This window comes from Hibiscus syriacus, unplaced genomic scaffold, assembly GCF_006381635.1.
Source record: "Hibiscus syriacus cultivar Baekdansim isolate YM2019G1 unplaced genomic scaffold, ASM638163v2 tig00111000_pilon, whole genome shotgun sequence".
NCBI lineage: Eukaryota > Viridiplantae > Streptophyta > Magnoliopsida > Malvales > Malvaceae > Hibiscus > Hibiscus syriacus.
Window position 1 is genome coordinate 89,862 of NW_024062947.1, and position 10,422 is coordinate 100,283.

General features: G+C 36.7%; 1 pseudogene; it reads left to right on the plus strand.

Annotated features, from left to right (window-relative positions):
• Nucleotides 1-4,795: 4,795 nt before the first annotated feature.
• On the plus strand, nucleotides 4,796-10,361 carry LOC120149287 (annotated as a pseudogene).
• The last annotated feature ends 61 nt before the right edge of the window (nucleotides 10,362-10,422 follow it).

The following is a 10,422-nucleotide window of genomic DNA, read 5'->3' on the forward strand; positions in this document are numbered from 1 at the left end:
GTTTGGGTTTACACAATTTATTCTAGAAGCACCAAGGAACCTCGACAATATGCATAACATCGATAAATGAGGCAAAAAAGAGGTAAATTGGTTGGTGAAGCATAAATATTGGTCGGCGATGTGGGAGAACCGACATAAACGCTTGCCCCATCGACAATATATATAACAGAAACTGGTTTGATGGTTTGGATGGCTATATTGAATGGTTCAACGTAAACGGGAAGTTATTATGACTTTTAGCGAAAGCACAAAGAGGGGCAATTCATCGTCGCTGACAAAAATGTTCAACGTCACAACATCATCGTCCCTTCACTACTAGACGAAGAGTTTGTGCTTCCGGGTCATCCTCGGCTATGCCATCGAAACAATTACACAACAACCAGTGACATTGATTTATATCCCTAGCCCTCCAATTCACATGGAGACGCAACTGTTTCAGATGCCATCACAATCGGTTCAGATACCACATCTGCAAGTCCATATGTCATATCCGTCAGTTCAGATACTACCACCGTTTAGTTACGTATAGAGCCCACATGGTTTTATGACACCCACTAGCAGATATTTTTTTGACTATGCTTACGGATCCATCATTTAGATCCTACGCGAATTATGTTGTGAGTAGTCCTCCACCACAAATACCTCAACCGCAATATGCGTAACAGACATCGATGTTTGATTTTTCACAATTTTCGCAGTTCTCAGTGAGTAGTAGGATCGTCAGTCATACACCTCCAGGGTCCTTATTTTACATAGGTCATATATCAACATTCAACCTTTATTGAGACGATGTTGTTGAGAGTGATGATGATGATGATGAGGAGGAGAAGAATGAGGATGAAGACGATGGGGACGACGATGAGCAAAATAGAAGAATAAACCCTCATAGAAGTAGACGACCACATCCTATGGAACATATTCCAGGAGACATCGATAAATCTGACTCTTTCAGAGCAATCTTTTTATTTATTGTGTGTTTACTATGATGTATTTGCCTCTTATTTTGTTTTTATATTATGTATTTATATGAAGTAAGATTTTTCCTCTTAATTGGTTTTTGCCTTTTATTTTATTTTGTTATTATGTATTTATATAAAGTTTTTGTATGATGTTTAATATCTTTTGCGAACAAGGACAAACAAGACACAATAATTTGGGTAGACTCGTTTTATAGGATAGCTTCCTAAGGCCTATATATATGTGTGTGTACGAGGTGAAAGCTAATTTTAATCTATTCAGGCAAAAGTTTTAGTTGTTTAGCTAGGATGGTTACTATTCAGGCAAACATTTTTTATTGCAAATATTTAAGCTTGTCTTTTAACAAAAAAAAATCACTTGAGGAGTTGAATCTAAAAATAGAAAGAAATGTTAAACTCGAGAGGAAAAAAAGAATTTCTTTGCTATATTATAGATTGTCAGTATCATTTAAGAGGTTTCTTATAAGCGATGATATCGACCTTTGTGGTATGATTGAGACATACTACTCTCATTATGTATCTCATGTGGATTTATTTGTAGAGTTTGAGGATGTTGATGATGATGCTTCAAGTTAGACTACCTAACAAATTAAGCAGAATGAGTTTGAGAACACAGAGAAAAAAAGGGTTCCTTGCTCATGTAGAGTAGTGAGAAAAAAGAATTCCCCATATAAGTCTTTCGTCATATTATTTCTCAATCTAGGGTCATTGTTACATTGTAAAGGGGAGGACGCTAAGAAAACGGTGCGGTTTTAATTTTTTTAAGTGTAAGACACATAGTAATTGTCAACACCGTTTTTTGCCCGGGAGGGGAAATACTGATACCGACTCGGAGGTTTTCTCTTTGAAAAGAATTTCGAAATGTGAGAAGTCGCCACCAATCATTTAAGGTGCGATTGGGACACCATAGAAACCAGGTGATTTTAATAAAACATTTTAATTTTATAAAAATACCGAGTTTTAAGGTCTGCGAAAATTCAGAAATCAAGTTCGGGAGTCAGTTACTCGTGGGGAAGGATTAGCACCCCACAAGCGCCTAAAAATTGGTACCTAATTAATTACCCTATATTTAAAATCAGAAATTTTGAGTTCAATCTTTATTTAATTTTAAAGTCATTACGAGTGCAAAATTGAAAAGTGTATCCATTTATTAAGACCGATAGCATTCGCCCCTAACATAATGACCGAACATTTCCTTAATTTTAAAAATCACGATGCAGTTTTGAAAAGGATATTGACCTATTTCGGGAATCATGATCACCAGTAGTCACCCCCTGAGCATACTTACGGGAGATATAACATTAATTCTCTAATAAGTGAACATTGTCTTAGGGTTAAAAATAAAATGCAATCAAATAAATTTTTATTCATCCTAATTAAGCTAAGGGTGAATTAAGGTTTTTTCTAGCTTGAAGTTTCAAATTATGAAAATTAAGGAACCTAGGGGATTAAACCTAAATGTAAGCTCTAATATTAACCTTATTTGATTTTTTAAAACAATTATTGAATCGAACAACCGAGATGGTCCCTTGAGCATTTACGCGAAGGCCGACTCGGATTATTCCCTAAATTAAGAGGACTATATTGAAATCTAACTAAAAGTGGAGGCTCTATTTGACCCATTTAATTATGTCAATATTAAAGCTCTAATCGAAGTTCGGGGACTAAAAGAGTCAAGGTCTAAATATCGAGTTCTAAAAGACTAAAAGTTTAAGGACCTAAATCAATAATTTCTAAAGTTGAGGACTAAATAATAAACCCAAAAGCCTAATTATTATCTAAATTATTCTATTAAAAAGGGACTAGCCTAAAACGTTTTTAATATCGAAAATCAATCTATTTTAAAAAGAGTCGAACAATTGATTCGAGTAATCAGGCATCTCATGCGAAAACTCGACTCGAATTGCTCTCTAATTAATAACTAAAGTGTCTTTCTAATTTCTAAATCCTATTCGAAAGTTAACCTAATCTAAAAACTAAATCTAAGGATTTAAACTATGAAATATTGAAACAATTAAAAAACCTAATTAAAAAAAGAATCACAAATAATAATAAAAACCAGTAAAAAACATTAAATAAATTAAATAAACATAAATATGAGGACCTAATTGCATGAATATCTAATTAAAAACAAATAAATGAAACATATAATAAGGGACTAAATTAAAACAAATTAAATTTGAAGTCTAATTCGAAACAATAAAAGACTAAACAGAATAGTGACTGAAATACAAAAACACACGAAAAATTAAAGGGACCTAAAGGCAATTATACCATTTATTTAATCCTAAAAATAATATGTTAAAATAAAAAGGCAAAATTATAAAATCAGTCCACGAAAAATTAAAAAATTAAAAGGTCACTACACATGACTAAAATGCAAAAACATGCTAAAAGTAAGGGGACTAAACAGAAATTTCACCAAAAATATAAAGCACAAACCGAAAATGGGTAAATTATAAAAACGACCCCTCTTAGTGGCCATTTTATAAAAAACATGCATGAGTTAGGGGGACTAAAGTGCAAATTCCCCTAACCCACTCTATATATACAAACTTTTGTTTTTATTTGCAGCGTGTTTTTGAAAAAAAATAAGAGAGATCTTCTCCTCTCTCGCCTGGTTTTAGTCGGCCCACTGTCGATCACCGTTCCGTCTCTGGCCACCGCATACGGGCGGAAGGAAATCCCAAACTTACCCAAAATCCTTCTAAAACGCAGATCTACCCTCCTAAACGCCTACTTAAGGCTAAAAATACCTAGAAACTTCCAAAACAACCTTAAAAGCCAACCCCAACCGCTGGCTTTTCACCTCCTCGCACGCTCCGGTCGTTGTTAAGACAAACCGGCGACTCAGGTAAACCACTCAACCCTTCTACTCTCGGCTCTAACTTACTCTTACATGCAAGTAGTTTTGTTTATTTTTTTGCTATATTTTCTTATTCGAAAATGAGGGTAGGTAAATATAAAAATACCTTAAGATTTTCTCTGATTTTATTGCTTTGCGAAATCAAAGGGATCCAACCCCCGTTTATAGATTTGCTCGGGGTTTAAATAAGCCCTGATTTTACATCTTTTTTGCTTTATTTTTTTAAATACGAAATCATTACAAAAAAGGATTTTGCCTGCTGATTTGGTGTTGCTTGCTGACTGTGTTTCTGATAGTGGTAGGGATTTGGTGTTTGGTTGAGTTTGAGCTTGGTCAGGTTTTAGGGTTTTATTTGGGTTTGGGTTGAAAGGGTTTAGGTTTGATTGTAAAATGAAAAAAATGGTGCTCACAGTAATCCATGTGTTTTTAATTTTGCCAAAACTAAAAATGTATAGTAATTTTAGAATCTTTAAGTGAAGACTCTATGCACTCTTAGAGTATTCTAAGGCCTAGCCCGAGAAATAATATTGGTGGTGGATTGCTTTGGTAATATTTTTTTAAAGGCATTATTTCACCCATCCCAAAAAAATGGCAAAATTAATTTTTAATCTATGCATAAATTATTATTTTATCTCTTATATTTTTAAGTGATGTAGTATTTAATATTTTAAATTCTTATTCAAAATAATCTTGTTTGATAAAAATATTAATTAACCAAGGCTTAATATAAAAATAAGTGTCTAAAATATACATTGAAATACGATTCGGTGCCTAAAGAATTCTTTGTTAAAGATAAGTGTTTAACGTTTTTCCGTTACACTTTTAGATGTTTACCGTTATATTTTTAAATTTTTTTAGTAATAAAATATTATTTTTTTAAAAATAAAATTAAAAAAAAATCAAACCCCTTCCTATCGTCGTCCCTCTCCCTTCTGTCACCCCACCTCCGACGATGAATGATCATCATCGTTCAAGTTTTGTTCTAAGCACGAGGAACACAAAGGTGACAGTTGTATACCATACGAACGACTATGACCATCGAAATCGTATGAAATCATAAACAAAAACCTAAAAATTCGGTGACCATTTGCGGTTTTTTTAACGACGATCAACGCAGTTTTACTGTGGCTAGGGGAATGGATTTTGGTCGCAACAGCGAAACGGTTTTGATGGTGTCAAAGATGACGATCATGGACTGACGGTGATCGACCAACCACGAAAAATATGAAATTTGAGGGGGTTTTAACTTTTTAATTATAATATTAATTTGTTAAAATAAAATAAGTTTTAAAATTCTATATACATAACATGTGCCAAATAACGATAATATTTAATCGTCATTACGATCTAAATACATAAAAATATAACATTGAAAATGTTATGCACCTAATTATATTTTGAGGTATAATTTAAACCCTTACTTTGTATTAAAGCATACTAATAGTCAACACCTAATATCCCAGTAATCTTGGTAAAAAAAACAATATGACGCACGTGAAACAGAAGCTGGAAAGGGAAACTCTAAATCAGCTGCCTTGATAATATTAAGTATACTCCATACTCCATGGTTGAATGATAATGACCCCATAGATCCAGTCTTCAAATTTGCAGAGAAAAACCAAGCTTTATCTTCTTCTGCTTTTCAATCTGTCGGCGTTGTTAAGTGATAAGGAATTACCATTTGTGTACTGGGATTCAAAAAACGAGCTGAAGACGATAAGTTCAGAGGATTCAGTGACTGATAAAGTTCCCCATAGCGGTCCATTGAGTGGGCCTTTGAACAAGAGGGTACCCAGGAAAAGTGCCCGGTTCAACGTCCCGGAACCGAGCTCATCCAAAGACGACGGTTACGTTGAGCTTACCCTCGATGTTTCCGATGACTCGATGGCGGTTCACAGTTTAAAGGCCGCAAACGGAGGCGATTTGGAAGAAGACCCGGAGCTAAGTTTGATTGCCAAAGGTCTCGATAAGAGGACCACATTGGGAACATTGATGGCGAGGAATGCTTCGGCCAAGAATAGGCAAGTGAGTCACGAGTTGAAGCGCTTAACGTCGTTCTCTAAAAAGCCGGGCCGGTTCGACAGGGCTAAGGCAGGGGAGGCTCATGCTTTGAAAGGGCTCAAGTTCATTAGCAAGACTGATGGCGAACATGGATGGGCAGCTGTTGAAAAGCGGTTCAATGAGATTACCGATTCGAACAAAGATCTTTGCCTCGTGAAAGTTTTGGAGAATGCATAGGTACGTTTTTTTGAGAGAGCAATGAATATGTGAATTTTCATTTCAGTTGAGACATTTTTGAGAATCGATGTGTTTAATGGCAGGAATGGAGTCTAAGGAATTTGCAGGGCTGTTGTTTGATGCACTTGCTCGAAACCGAAACTTTCATGGCGATTCCATTGATAAGGCTCGCCTCAAAGAGTTCTGGGATCAGATCTCGAATCAAAGCTTCGATGCCAGGCTTCAAATTTTCTTTGCATGTAAATTCCTTTGAGCTTATTTCGATCCGAACTTGAAAATTTGACCCGATTACCTCGAATGCCAGGATTGATAAAGATGCAGATGGAAGAAGTCAAAGAGGTAATGCCATGGCATGCTAATTGCAGCTCATGTTAGTTAGTCTTAGTTGTAGGAGTCAGATATGTCTTTAGGTAGGGACGGTTACAAAATTTTATGTAAGAGGACGAAATTTGATTATCAAAAGAAAATACAAAGAAAATAACTAAACTATACGAACATTTAGAAATTCCACCGAGGCAGTTGTCCCCCAACCTCCTCGGTCCATCCGTGTCTCTGGGTCCTTGATAGAATCAGATATTGATACTTAAACCAAGAAGTTGACTATATGATATGTTCCATAGAGTGATTGCAGTCTATGTTACATGGACTTAGGTGTGAGTGTCCGATATAGGTTTGTGTTCGATGTTCAAGTTTCTTATGTTATTTGGATTTAGATGTGAGTTCCGGATATAGGTATGTGCTCGACAAGTGTATATTTCTTTTATCTCTGTTTTTTTCCAATACTTCAAGCAAAAAATGTAGTCAGAATTATGTGTAATGAAACTATGGATACATATAACCAAGAAGTTGACTATCTAATATGTTCCTTGGAGTGATTGCAGTCTATGTTACATGGACTTAGATGCGAGTGTTGGATATAGGTATGTGTTCGACGAGTGTATATTTCTTTTATCTATGTTTTTTTCCCAATACTTCAAGCAAAATGTAGTCAGAATCATGTGTAATGAAACTATGGATGCATATAACCAAGAAGTTGATTATATGATATGTTCCTTGGAGTGATTGCAGTCTATGTTACATGGACTTAGATGTGAGTTTGGGACATAGGTATGTGTTCGGCGAGTGTATGTGCATTTTATCTATGTTTTTTCCAGTACTTCAAGCAAAATGTTGTCAGAATGATGAAACTATCGATACATATATAACCAAGAAGTCGACTATATAATATGTTCCTTAGAGTAATTACATCTAAATGTTGATTTCCTTTTGCAGATTATCAGCCTCAGTGCCTCTGCAAACAAACTCTCAAATATCCAGAAACAAGCTGAGGAATATGCTGCTTTGATTATGGAAGAATTAGACCCTGATAATCTAGGATACATTATGGTAAAATTCGAATAGCTTTACTATTATTGTAGGTTTTGCTTCTTTTAATCTTTTGACATCAATTCCATGACCCAAGTTCTTGAACTTCAAACCAGATGAACAACCTGGAAATGCTTCTCCTACAAGCACCGAATCAATCCGAAAGAGGAGAAAGCCAAAACCTGAGCCTTATGATAAGCCAGAAGCATAAGCCTACACATGACCATAACCCGGTGAGGAGATTCTATAGGGACACCAAGTATTTCTTGGTAGATAACTGGCTAAGAGTTTGGGTGATGGCTCTATGGATCGGCGCTATGTGCGGCCTATTTGCTTACAAGTATGTCGAATATCGAAGACGAAAAGACGTATTTGATGTGTTGGGGAATTGTGTTTGCTTTGCCAAAGGTGCAGCCGAGACACTTAAATTGAATATGGCTCTGGTTCTGCTACCAGTCTGTCGTAACACCATCACCTGGTTAAGGAACAAGACGAAACTTGGCGTTGTAATTCCCTTTGACGACAATATTAACTTCCACAAGATAATAACACAGACATTTAACATAGGGTTTATTGCATGCATGATGGAATTACCAGATGAATCAATTGCTTATATTACAGGTGATTGCAGTTGCGATTTCGATTGGGGTCGGCATACATGGAATTGCTCATTTGGCATGCGATTTCCCTCTGCTGCTTAGTGCCACACCTGATGAATATAAACCAATGATAAAATATTTTGGAAAACAACCCAGAGTTATTGGCATTTTGTTAGGCACGTAGAAGGAGTAACTGGGATTGTAATGGTTGTGTTAATGGCCATAGCTTTCACACTAGCCACTCCATGGTTCAGGCGCGGTAAGATGAACCTTCCTGTGCCACTTAAGAAGCTCACTGGCTTCAATGCCTTCTGGTATTCTCACCATCTATTTGTCATTGTTTACACACTTCTCGTTGTCCATGGAATTAAGCTCTTCCTGACCGAGAAAACTATCAAGAAAAAGGTAAGCAACGGCCACAAACTCGTCTTACTGTAAAAACCATTTCTTTTTGAATTAATTTGTTTTGGACATGGCAGACTTGGATGTACTTGGCTGTTCCAGTTCTCCTTTATTTATGTGAAAGATTGACAAGGCTGCTTAGATCAAGCACCAAGGCTGTTACAATACAGCAGGTAAGCACTATGTCACACTGAACACAATCCAAATGCAATGTATCATAAAGTTCATCAGGGTTTCTAATTTCTGCCATTGAAAACTTCAGGTTGCTGTTAATCCTGGAAATGTACTAGCACTTCACATGTCGAAGCCTCATGGATTTCGATACAAGAGCAGACAATACATGTTCGTCAATTGCGCCGCGGTGTCTCCTTTCGAATGGTAAGCCTTTGCCTTCATTATATGGTTCAGACATAGCCTGCAATTTGTTTTTCCTGCTAACTTTGTTTTAACATGGCAATGATTTGGTTACATGGGAACAGGCATCCATTTTTGATTACTTCGGCCCCTGGTGACGAATATCTTAGTGTTCATATAAGGACTCTCGGTGACTGGACTCGACAACTGAGGACTGTATTTTCAGAGGTAAGTCACCCCTCCATCATAATCTCTGACGTGCAGCACGGACCAATTAAGCTAAACCCGAGTTTTAGTGTTGGAAATGTTGTTTAAGGCTGCTAAGATTTATGTTTAACTTGTTCTTCCAGGTGTGTCTACAACCTACTAATGGGAAAAGTGGCCTCCTTAGAGCCGACTACTTGCAAGGATCTGCCAACCCAGAGTCAAACTCATGACTAACTTAATCATCTCTTTCCTTTTTTACTTTTTGAAGCAACAAAAACATAACTTTGGAAGGTATCAATCTTTATATCCTGTGTAGCTTGGAATCTTCCTTTCTTTTGAAGTATCCGTGTCCAGCACATGGATAAGGGGATATATAACCTCCAAAGCTCCTCCAAATACGTGAAAACCTCGAAAAAATCTGATCATTCCCGTATCCAAGACTATTTGAGTCCGAGTAACAATGCATCTAGATGCCTAGGGGTGAGTATTCGATCAAGTCGAGTCCAATCACCAGGGTTTTTAGGATTAAACTTTATCATATCTCAATCAGCAAGTTAATGTTCAGCTCAGATGATCGTTAATAGTTCAACGAAAAAGGACGAGTTTGGAACATAGGATAGTCGGGTGAAGGGTGACCATTTTGTAACTTCTAATAATTGAGCGACTCAACCGAGTAATATACTATAGCCGATGGACCATTTATGTATTTTAACCTATTTTTTTCACTTTCATTTCACATGAATGACGATGTGCTAACAACATGATATTCTTTGATCTAATTGGTGATTCCTATAGTTTCTCAAGAGTTCTAATCGATGGACAGTGGAGCGCCGGCACAAGACTACAAGAAATATGAAGTGGCTTTGCTAGTCGGACTGGGGATCGGAGCAACCCCGATGATCAGCATTGTCAAGGACATAGTAAACAACATGAAGACCAAGGAAGAAGGAGAAGAGATGAGCGGTTTAGAGAATGGGAAGGGGGCAGCCATTAGTAAAAGCAGCTCCTCAAATTCCAAAAGGAGGCTAGAAAACTTCAAGACAAGAAGGGCATACTTTTATTGGGTGACAAGGGAACAAGGATCCTTTGATTGGTTCAAAGGAAAAATGAATGAAGTAGCTGAAATGGACCATAACCATGTTATAGAACTCCACAATTACTGCACCAGTGTTTACGAAGGAGGCGACGCTCGTTCAGCTTTAACCACCATGCTTCAGTCTCTCAATTACGCTAAAAACGGAGCCGACGTAGTTTCCGGTACGAGTGAAATCCCACTTCGCTAAGCCTGATTGGCACAGGGTTTTCAAGCAAATTGCTGTTAATCATAACAATGCGAAGACGTTCAAATGCTGACATTTACAAATTGAACATATTAAGTTGAAAGGATCATTCACAATATTAAACCCCTATGAAA